A 12,080-nucleotide genomic window follows, 5' to 3' on the forward strand; every position below is an offset into this window, starting at 1 on the left:
TTCCAAAATAAAACTCCAAGTTATCATTAAAATAGTCAATGCTTTTGAGACATTCCAATTTAATAAATTAAAAGATGTTTGTTGAGGTCTGCATGAGACAGAGCAAGTATAGAATACCAGAGCAAAATGATATTCTCTTCCTACGCTGTTTTTGACCTTGCTGCACAGTAACTATATCACAGCCTCTAGCTCCAGGGGACATCTTGGGCCACTGAGATCATTGTCAAGGAGGCTTTGACAGGGATTGGTGTGGGATAATGCCTTGTCCACGTGCTGTGCTAAGCACATGCCATCCAGGCCATGGAGATAAAGTGAACTTCCCCACATTTCTTTTTATTTTAGAAAAGTTCATCACAGTTAACTGCCACCTGACTTTTATTTTCCTTCATGGAGGGGTGCCAGATATGATAAGGATCCGCTAAGTCAAAAGGTACTTTCAGCCCCATTGTCTCTGTGTTAACAAAGCCTCATAAAAGCAGATGAATAGCCCAAGCCAACTTCTTTCTAGAATTGCCAAAGATAAACACCCTGTGCCTTATCAACTGAAAAGGAAATTCTTCATTTTTATCAGAGAATAGACCACAGTTGCTTACTTTGAAATAAAAATCAGTAACTCCATTTGGCAATTTTTTAAAAAAAAAATATATTTTTTTATTAAGCAGAGAGAAACACCTAGATCTCCCAATTATTTCCCTTCCATATAAATCCTGAGTTACACAGCAAATGCGAACTCTTGGCTAACAAACTGAATGAAAATGGAAGTGTAGATTCTATAGAAGCTACCAAGAATTTTAATGAGATCATAAAACTAAACTCTCTCATTATAATCTATTAAAAATGGGTGATAAAAGCTTGTATGCATGCCTGGCCAGTGTTGCTCAGTTGGTGGAGCATCCTCCCACGCACCAGGAGGTCCCTGGCTGGGTTCCTGGTCAGGGCGCATGCCTGGGTTTCAGGCTTGATCCCCAGTAGGGGGCGTGCAGGAGGCAGCCCATTGATGTTTCTCTCCCATCTATGTTTCTATCTCTCCCTTCCTCTCTCTGCAATCAATAAAAATATTTTTTTAAACCTTACTTTCTCTAAAATCAATAAAAACATTTTTTTAAAAAAAGTTTGGATGCAACGTTTATACCCAAAGTCTTGTCTAATATAATGTACTTCACTAGCTCATTTGTACTTTTGCCCAGACCTTAGTCCATTTTATCCTCAGCTCATAGTAATCCAGTTCACAGTAATCACTTGTCCTTTTACTTTTTATATTTTTATACCAGTCCTTTGAGAGGCTCATATTGCATTTAACTTGGTATTTAACTTTGACGTGGGCCCATTCTGTTTGCTTGAATGGCCTATAATATTTTTAAAACTGGAAGCTATGTCATCCACGAGCATCCTTTTGCTCCTAGAGGTATTCTATGAGTGAGCAAAGGACACTAAAAGCAATGAACACTTTCTCAAAATTTGCACACCAAGGTAGTGCAAGATTGAAGTTAGAGCCCAGGTTGCCTGACTCATGAGGCCAGATTCTTTCTCCTTTATCCTCCGTATCCATTGCATCTCACTCCAAAATATTGGTCACTTTGGGGAAGGCTCCCCAAAGCTATTTAACCTACATACTGCTTTAATTTCTCTCTCATCTTTATTCTTTGCATTTTAAAGGAGGGGGAGGGAGGAATTCATTATCTCCTAGAAAAAAAAAAAAAGATGAAATTTCAGGTGTGATAGGTATTGGGGAGGTGGTTTTGATCAAATAAAAGCTTGCTCACATATTAAAAGTTGCATAAAAATATAGACAGCTGCCAACTCTGTGTGCTGGGGTGATGGTAGTGCTATAGTCAAGAACATTGGGTCCCTCTGCCCTCAGGCCATCCATCCTTGGATGTAAACTGTGTGTCACCTATGTCATGTTCACCATCATTTCTTCCAAAGCTGACAGATACATCCTGGCTCTCTAGCCCCTGTGTGTCGGCATCACCTAATGTCATATAATGAAAGAGAAACTACATATACATATAAAGAAAAAAGTAATCAAATTCTCTATATACCTATTAAGTATTATAAATACAATAGTTATAACTTCTAATTACTAAATCTAAATTAATGATGTTGACATGTATAGAAATTATGAAAGTGTTCATAACAATTTCCTCTCTAATCGCTTCCTGTGGTTTTGCAAACACAATTTGTGTTTGAGCTTTCTGTTCAACAATGTAAGAGAAACACAAAAGAATGCCAAGGGAGTGTGAGAAAATGCCCAGTCTTTAAGGCAGTGATTAATGTGGGGAAACTGCAGGGCAGTAAACCATATGAGACAGATGAAAAAGAAAGTAGCATATAATTCCATACACAATAATAAAATCAGAATAGTTTAAACATAGGTGACTGTGAACTAAAACAATTAGTGAAAATTAATGAAATATCTCTTGGAAGACAAGGGCCTCAGCTATCATTACTTTCCAATTTCAATCCAGTTTTTTTCTATAATTATTTATTTAAATATTGATAGTAGTGGCAACAATAACAATTATAGTTATAATAATGATTGTAACAATCATAATTATAGTTTTAATATTGATAGCTGACTTATTTGGAGCTTACTACATGACTGGCACTTATCTAAGTGCTTTACTTTATTAAAATATTCAATTCTTTATAACAACCCTTGAGCTAAATACTTTTATTAGGCCCTATTTACAGATAAGGAAATTGAGGCAGGGAGGAATTAAGCAACTTGCCTATGGTCCCACAACTATCAATACTCATGGCCCACACCCACTATATAACATTGCCTCTTTCATCTATCTATACAATATTTTCCCCTTTCCTTTTTAACTTTTTAATTTCTAGTATTTATTATTACATATATTTGTTGCATGTATACCTAATTATTTATTTATGTTAATATCCTGATAGCCAAAAAGAATTGAAGAAAAGTAAAAGGTCAACTTAAAACTTTGAGTATAGTCAGATATTAAGCAATTATAATACAAATGGCCTGGTTTCATCTATGACTAATCATAAAATAGAGTTAAGTGTTCTTCTGGGAAAGATTGTTTGTATGCATGAGCTCCTGCCAGCATGACTGGCAGAAATTAACCTACCTCAAATGTCTCCCAGGTTTCTGTAGTCTGAAGACCAGAATCCAGGTGTCTATATGTTTTTGTGACTGCCTATTTTTATGATGACCCTCTTAAAATTACTTTCTCCTGGATACAACTCTACTTCAATTATTACTACTGAGCTACCAACAACACCTTAATCCACCCAACAGGCCTAGAATGACCAGATCATTCCATGATTCCACTAACTTTTGGTAAAATCTTGCTAAGAAAAGCAGGTACAGTAAAACAGAAAGAGCTATTGCTAATTGAAATGGCAGTTTTGGGATTTTTCCAAGGTTGCCTTTCTACCCAATACTTTATTCCATGCAAACTGATGTGTTGAATATAGATGGGACTTGGTGATTTAGTAGAATTAGAGGTTGATAGAAAGGAGAAATTGTACAAACACGTAGGAGGTAGGATAAAGAAGATGATATAATGAAAAGGAAAAGGAATTCTCTGCAATATAAAATAGATGAATTCATTTTGAGAAGTCAGCAGCTTAAAGCTATACTCATCCATTTTCATTTTATGATGTTGATGTACAGAACTAGGAAAGGATTCTTAGCTAGAAAGATAACTAAAATAGTTTCTCTATGATGACAGAAATCCACAGCTGCATTGTCCCTCTTCCTCCTGTCCTCATAACTCCTCAAGAAAGGGCCCTAGGGCGTGTTAAGAATTATATGCGTACAAGGACATACACAGTGTGAAGTCATTGTAGAATAAAGCAGGCCTTTTACATACCTCAGGATTAAGGATTTAAATTCCTGGTGGAAGCCTGGAAACACCTGGGTGTTGTATACCGCCAACAAATATTTGTTGACTGTCAATTTAGCAGCAATGTTTTATATTTGTAAGAGGTATCAAAATACCAGTAACAGATCTGCTATATTAAACAAATACTTACTACATGCTAGGCACAATGTCATGAGCTAGGGATACTAAATGAATAAGAAAAATGAAATTTCTGCCTTCATGGATTTGGGAGTGTATGAATACACCTTACTTTGCAAGTGTCTCAGTTCTAGGGAGCCAAAATTACTGATGAGAGCACAAGTGAAAAGACTGAAGTAGCCCGATAAGTTCTCCCTCGGATTAAGGCCTGAAGGGAAGCAAATGAAAGAATGTTCATGAGACTTCTTCAAAGTCTGGCCTGTTGGACCTCAGAAGAAGCACAAAGGAGAATTTGGAAAGATGCTTTAACCGGGAATGTACACTGACTACACTGAACTTGATGAAATGGGGACCACATAGATCTTGGTTATTGTGCCTAGTACTTGTAGATCCTCAGTAAATGTTGATTTTTGAATTAAATAAAGAACATGTATTTGTCTGAAACAATGAGCAGTTAAAATATTTTGAAAAAAATAAAAAGTGGCCTTTTTACTCAATATTCAAACAGCAATGTGGTACTTTTGTAAAAATTGATAGAAAGATTAATGGGCCAAATGTAATCCTGTACTGAAATACATACCTGATAAAAGAAGCTTCCCAGTACTTATTACCAAACACATTTTCTAGAAGAATCATCAGGTTATCACCTCATACTAACACTAACAGATTTTAAGATGAATTAAATAGTTAAATTTAGGGAAAAAACATAAAATACAGAGGAAAAAAGTGCAAGTGAATATTAACATGCCTGTTCTTAATGGTTCACATTAACCCAAGGCCCCTGTGAAACAAGCCTGACTTTCACAAATTACTTTTTACTACCTCAATTTTGCCTCTGGTTTATAGCATTAGAAATAAGTGATCTGAAAGAGTTATGACCTCTAGAGAGAAGAGGCATAAAATATTCTAAGATGTCCAAAACATTAGATTCCTTTTGTCTAAGCCAGTCAAGAAAACTAAATGATTTGTGGTTGAGTTTTGAGAAACATATGGACTATCAAATTTCCCCTGAAATAGAGAGACCAAATTTAGAGCTTGACAGAATCAAATTCATTTGGATATAGTACTTAGTCTTGCTGTTTTACTGAGAAATATTTACACTACTTTCTTTTCCTGAAAACCTTCTTGAACTCTTAAAAATTCACTTAAAAATGAATATGCTATTCATTGATTCATTACAAATTACTAATCTACTGCCATGTACAAAATACTGAATTAGTTCTTGTAGTTAGAAAAGTAAGCAATAGCTAAAGCATCTTTTCAGAAAAGATCTTAAAATCCAGGCAGTGTTTTTAATCTCTGAGACCCTGTCCAGACAATCACTGACATCATCTTGTGTATCTGGAGTAACAGAGTAAACCCAGCTTTCAAACCAGCCTTTCTTCCAATATTCAGCTTTAGAAATAGTGTCATGACATTCAAACAAATAACTCAGACTTACTGAAATCTCACAGCTATACACTTTTAAGTCCCTTCTTCCATGGCAAACCCCCCCTAAAGCTGCTCATTTATGACGTATCTATCCTCACTAAAATAACCTCTTAGTATTTATTAATGCCTTACATCTTTATGTGATACTGTGCCCACATTAAGCCCTTTGTTCAGCAGTTGAGCTCATTTTAATAGCAATGTAGAAAATTTTACTTAGTCTACAAATTTCTGGACATGCTCTTGGCCTAACTTCTCCATTCACCTAGTCTTAATTATAATTGTTGACAACACTAATAATAAGTTCTTATAGGCATACTCTTAAGAAGGAAAAAAATTAGTAAAGATGTTTATAATTCAAGATGAATATAAAAATATCAGCAAGTGGTTGCTAGTATAAATAAACCCTATTGAATAAATATTTACTCCAATAGTATATGGGTTTTCCATTTCCTTTCCAATTAAGACAGTAAGCTCTACTGCCTGATTATATCAAGTAGTTGTTCTATAAATAGGCTCATCCTAGGGTTATTGGGTTATGGGGCTTATTTCCTTGTAAAGAATCTTTTAATCTTCTCTTTGGTGTCTATGGAATAAATACATATTTCTCATCCTACTCTGGGATCTTGCATAAACTGAGCACAACTTCTCTGTACATTTATTTATAATTTTAGTTTATAAACCTGTAGCAAAGAAGGAAGGAGACAAAGAGGAAAAGAAAGGGGAAAAAACAAACCAGGAATGAGAACAGGACTCTGGGACAGCATCCAACCCACCCCGAGCATTCCCACCCTTGTATTTTAACTCATTTTATTACTTTGTCTGACTAGTCATCCACAGTCTTCATAATTTAAAAGTCTTCCCTTTTCAAGTTCAGGTCAAAGTATTCCTTCTTCATGAAAAGTACTCAGACATATATCAAGCAGATTTAATATTAAATCCAACATGGAACAATATCTTCCTTTAATATGCTTCTTAATACTTAATTCAACTACTATATGGTTTCTTAATATAGGCCCAAGTAATGGCGAAGCCTGAGATGAAAATATTGAAGAGAGAGGTAACCCTTACTCTGGTCTAAGTTAGAGTTTGTCTTCATGTGCATTCGTCCTATTTTTTAGACTGCGAATTGTCTGAGGCAGAGTTATCTCTTACAATTCATTACACCTTATGAAGCTCAAAGGGTAGTTGCTTAATACATAGAAGGAATATTGCAATAAATAAAACCCAGACAAAATTGTGCCAGAACAGGTGTCAGCAAAGTTTTTTCTGTCAAGCGCCAGAGAGTAAATATTTTCAGCTTCGCAGACCACATGGTCTCTATAGCAACTAGTCAAAACTGCTATTGTAGTGTTAGTGCAAAAGCAACCATACATAATACATAGGTCAATGGGGAGAGCTATGTTCCAATAAAACTTTATTTACTAAAATAGGCAGAGGACCCAATTTGGCCCTTGGGTTGTAGTTTGCTGACCTCTGTGCTAAAGATTTTTTGTGTCACTCGGTCGGGCGTGGCTCAGCACTTGAGCATTGACCTAGGATCCAGGAGATCGAGATTCCATTCCAGGTCAGGGCACATGCCTGGGTTGCAGGTTCAATCTCCAGTAGGGGGTGTGCAGGAGGCAGCCAATTGATGGCTCTCTCTCATCATTGATGTTTCTCTCTCTCTCTCCTTCTCCCTTCCTTTCTCTGAAACCAACAGATGAATTTAAAAAAAAAGATTTTTAGTGTCTTAGTTGGATTCCTCTCTAGCCTTCTCAAACTACTCTGGCCCATGGTGTTATCTCACTTGCATGAATTCTTAGATCATCACTCGATACCCACCCACACTTCGATAGTGCTGGACAGTTAGCAGCATTTTGTAAATAATTGTTGAATCCAGTACCTTCTCTGCATGGTTTCCTAGATTTCTGGATTGGCTGATACTATTACTCACACTTAAATCAGAAGAGCTTTTCATTTTAGCTGTGAAAAGTCCTCATATTTGAGACATGGGTGTATTTATTACACTTTCTTCAAAAGACAACTCACCCTTGTGTCCTAAACTCATAAAATAGTTGCAGTAATAAAATGTTTTATAATTTAAGTAAAATAATAGGTGTGACACAGTGCCCAGTACACAGAATCTCTCAGTAGATATTAGTTATATGTTTGCTTTCTCTCTCCTTCCTAGACAAAGTATATTTTATAAAGCATGACTAAAACTTACTAAATTTTTATATAAACTTCCAGTAGAATTTTTGAAAATCATTGGCTCTGCTTTCACCAATTGTAAGAAAGAACAGAACAAAAGTTTGAAAATTCTGCAGCATAGATTAATATAAAGAATAGTAAACAACAAATATGCATATTAACGCATTTGTATTTTAAGTCCAAAGAACACTTTGGGATGAGCTTTGATTGCTTTTTAGTTACCAACAGTAAACTTTCTGGGTCTCACTCAGTAGTGACAGGTAATTTATTATCTATCACAGTAAATATGAACTTATAGTTGGAGATCAGAATGAATGTTATTCCAAGCAACAGTGGTTAAATTGACAAATTACTCTGCACCACAAATAGAATAACCTTGGAAAGTTGTTGAGCCATAAAATTCACATCACAAAGACATCTGATGCTTGAAAAAGGACACTGCATTAACCAGTTAAAGGGGTCATCAGTCTTCCTGATAAATGGGTAGAGATTAATCCTGTTTGCTAGTTCATAGCAAATTATGTAATACTTATCTCCTCCTACACCAAAATACTACTCCCCAAATGCCAGATATTTTTTTAAGTATAAATGAATATTCTTCCACCTTTTATGGCCACTCAGATTTGCATTCTTATTTCAGCTTTAATAACCACACCCTATTTTGAATATATCATATTTAAGGCCAAATTAAGAGGACTGCCATGTATTAGACTTTAGTATATCTAAAAGTGAATTGTGTTTGTATTTTACTTATGTGTGTTCTTGGCAAATTTATTTTTTCCTCTGATATATTTGAATAGATTTTATTAAAAATGTTAAGAAGTTCAGCCCAATAAGAGGCTAAACAATTAATTATTAACCACCATTAATCTTTAGATTGATAAGATCAGAAAGCTATCAAGTTTTATTTTTCATTTTCTTAGGGTTTGAAAGTTGATATTACTATTACCCTAAAGTCATATTTTATAGACTAAGATTATATCACTCTGCTGGCAAATATAAATATTATAAATATTGATTAAACTACATCCATCCATACATAAAAGGAGATCATATATTTCAGAACCCAATTCTCATAAATAAACATATGGATTAGCTTGAGAAAATATTTTCACAAGAGGTTCCATTTAGATTTTCTCAAAACAGAGAAGTCATAAGTCTTGTGTCCCCTCCCCCCCCCACTGTACTAGCTTCCAAACTTATAGCAAAAAAGGTTGCCTACTGTTTTAAAAAAATCAATCAATCAATCAAAATTTGAGTAGCATTTTGCATTTTTTCTCAAGGATTTAGAGGTATTCTCACTCTTCTATGAATTGTTTTTGAACAGATATCTGTAGCATTTATATGATAATTAATTGCATATACTATTTGGCATCTGTTAACATTGCCTCTAACCAAATAAATGTTTCTCATTAACTTTTAACTCATATCTCGAAGAATGAAAGTACAGTTTATTATGTAACTTTATAATTATCAATGATGATTATGGTTTGTTGAAGTTGAGGGAGTAACTAAAGTTTATCAAATACTTTAATTCTGTAGATATTAAGCAGTGAGGTTCAGTGTTTTAAGTGACTTCACACCATCATCTACATAATTACAGGCAGTTCTAGGAATAAAATGGGTATTTAGCTTTTTGCCTGATGCTTTTTTCTGGCATTACTTCTACAACACATGTGTGAACTTGGTGGTCAACTTACTTAGAGAGTCCTCAACTTACATCCTGAAGAAAAGGCATTCAATCCAACCATAGACCACTTGGCTTTGACAGAAACTTTATGTCTTGCCTCTTTGCCTTTTTTTGGCATTATCTCAATACACGAAGCATATACACACATGCCATGATATCAATTGCCATAAATTATTTATAAAAACACCCAAGAAAAATGCACTCACTAGCACCATTTGCCTATGATTGCCTATGAGCACAAATCTATTTTCATTGCCTTGTCACTCATTCACTGAAGCATTCCAAGTGGCAGAAAATGAGTGCAATCAGTATATATTAGAACACAAAGTTCTCAGCATTCAATTCCAAGGAGAGGGAGAGGGTCATGGTCAATAAGAGTTTATCATTCTCCACAGTACATAGTGTCCTATAGATGTAAACACTCAAATATATTTGTTCATTTGTTTTAAATTTGATTTAAAAATAGAATTTCTGGCAAACATGGGCCCAGTGTTCACAGTTGCCCATCACTTACCCACTGTTTTAAGATGACAAATCTTTAGTCAGGTTTCTCTCCTCCCCACAGGTTCCTGAACTTTGGCTTGCCCCCAATGGTGAGCAAGCACTAAGTACAGGACACACACCCCCTTGTAGCTCATTTTTAGGATCAGCTGACCATAGCTAAAAGTACTTTCTATCAAACACCCTGATCACAATGTCTGTTTGCCTCCATTCACTTCACAATTTCCCCTCAACATTTCCTGCTGGCTCTACTGGCCCTTCTCCATCAAGAAAATTTTTTCTCTATTTTGAGATGCTTACAAATCCTGATGTTAGAGTTCTATAGCCTTTAAAAAATAAAGTTTCTCTCTACCTAAGTCCAGATTTGTTTTTATTTGACATCATTATTAGACTTAGATCATTTATTTACTGTGTTACATGTCATTCGTCTGTAAAAAGCAGAACTTCAATATAATTATATTTTTGGTGTTAGGATGCCCTATAAATCAAACAAACATATATAATTTTTATTACTAATAAATCCTTTAGCAAATTCAAGCCATAGCATTGGTGTCAGTGGGTTTGTAACAAAGAACAGTGAGGTATTCTGAGCAGCTTTCACACCTTCACACCCTTAATCACATAGGTACTGACTGCAGGGAAGACTAATCAGAATTCCTATTTTATATCCAAATTTTATGTTTGAAAAGCAATAAATAGGCTATCTCGGGAAATTTAGCATAACTAAAATCAGTAGAACCTCGGTCTGGTGTCTTAATGCCATTTGAAGTGCACTGAAGATAGCTGCTCCAGAACGATAAGGCTTGAAATATTGGTTACTGGTTTGAACTTAATGTACAAAAAATAATAAAACCATTTCACAAGGAAAATAATGTAACATAAAGTGTGATAAGAAAAGACTGTCAGTGTATCGGGCATTAAGAATTCCACATGTAAGAACATTCTTATTAGAACAATTTGCTATTATATCTTATTTAAATACCATATTATTTCCAACAGAGTTACAGATATGATTTTCGCTTTTTCCTTTCTCTACTCCAACATGTGAAAGAAACTTTGGAATTATTTGCTAGAGTTATCTGCTTTGTCAAGAGTTAGAAAATAAGTTTAACTTGTTCAGGAGGCAGTACCATAGACTGAGAAGGGCTAGCCAACCCTTCTTTCACTTTCAAAAAGAACCTCAATTTATTGGCGTTCACTCAAGAACATGAATTCTGTCATTCACGCTTTGTTGAGAGTGGTATTTACTAAAGGATAGAGGAGTTAGTGCTTTGGCTGTAATTTTATTATATTTTAAGATATAATATCCAAGGAATGTACTGAAATAATTATGGATATATTTTAACTATTTCAGTTTCTACATCTACAATTTGGAAAATCAGTTACCGTTTAATAGAGACAAAGAAGTATCACCATACTGTTTTTTTAAATCTTTTATTGAAATATATTTTGCAGTAAGTAAAATACACAGTTCTTAAATATTATAGGTTACTAATTCTATAGATTCATAGATTTAGATATGGATGTATCATATATAAATAAAATGTACAATAAAATATATAGGGAGGCCCCCAAAAATGTATACACACTTTGAATAATTATTTATTCCAATTGGTTAAATCTAAAAAGAAAAAAATATCAATTGAGCTACCAGAAAAAAGTGTGTATACATATATATATATACACATATATATTTTGGGATACCCTGCAATATATATATATATATATATATATATATATATATATATATATATATCAGTTAATGTACAAAAACATGGAGGCAGGGAAATACAAAGTTCTTTATGGACACAAGAAGTCAACTTGGATGGACCAGGCAGGATAAGCAATTACTGAGAGAGAGCTACAGGGAATTTTAGGGCTGCAGAATGAAAGCTTTTAAAATCAGGTGAAAAAAAAAGTATTTTTTCTTATAGTTTGTTAAGATAAGTTAAGGAGGGATTTTTGATATGCTTAATCACTTACATAAATTTCATTTGACACAGATGTCCTGAAAGGTTGGGCGTGGTGAAGTTGAAGGTCTTTAGATCATTTTAAAGGGTACTTTACATAATTCTTTTATGAAATAATGAGAGTGAAGAAAGAATGGTAGAGTAGACTGGGTCTCTGGTTTTGAGACAGGCAAAAGAGGGATCAAGAAGAAAGGTAGGAGAATCCGATTTCCTCATCTGTAAAGTAGGGACAGCAATACCTGCTTCATTACATTGTCATGAGCATTAAATGAGATGACACATGCAAAGCCTTACGTAAATGCT

This window comes from Miniopterus natalensis, chromosome 7 (assembly GCF_054644295.1).
Source record: "Miniopterus natalensis isolate mMinNat1 chromosome 7, mMinNat1.hap1, whole genome shotgun sequence".
Lineage (NCBI taxonomy): Eukaryota > Metazoa > Chordata > Mammalia > Chiroptera > Miniopteridae > Miniopterus > Miniopterus natalensis.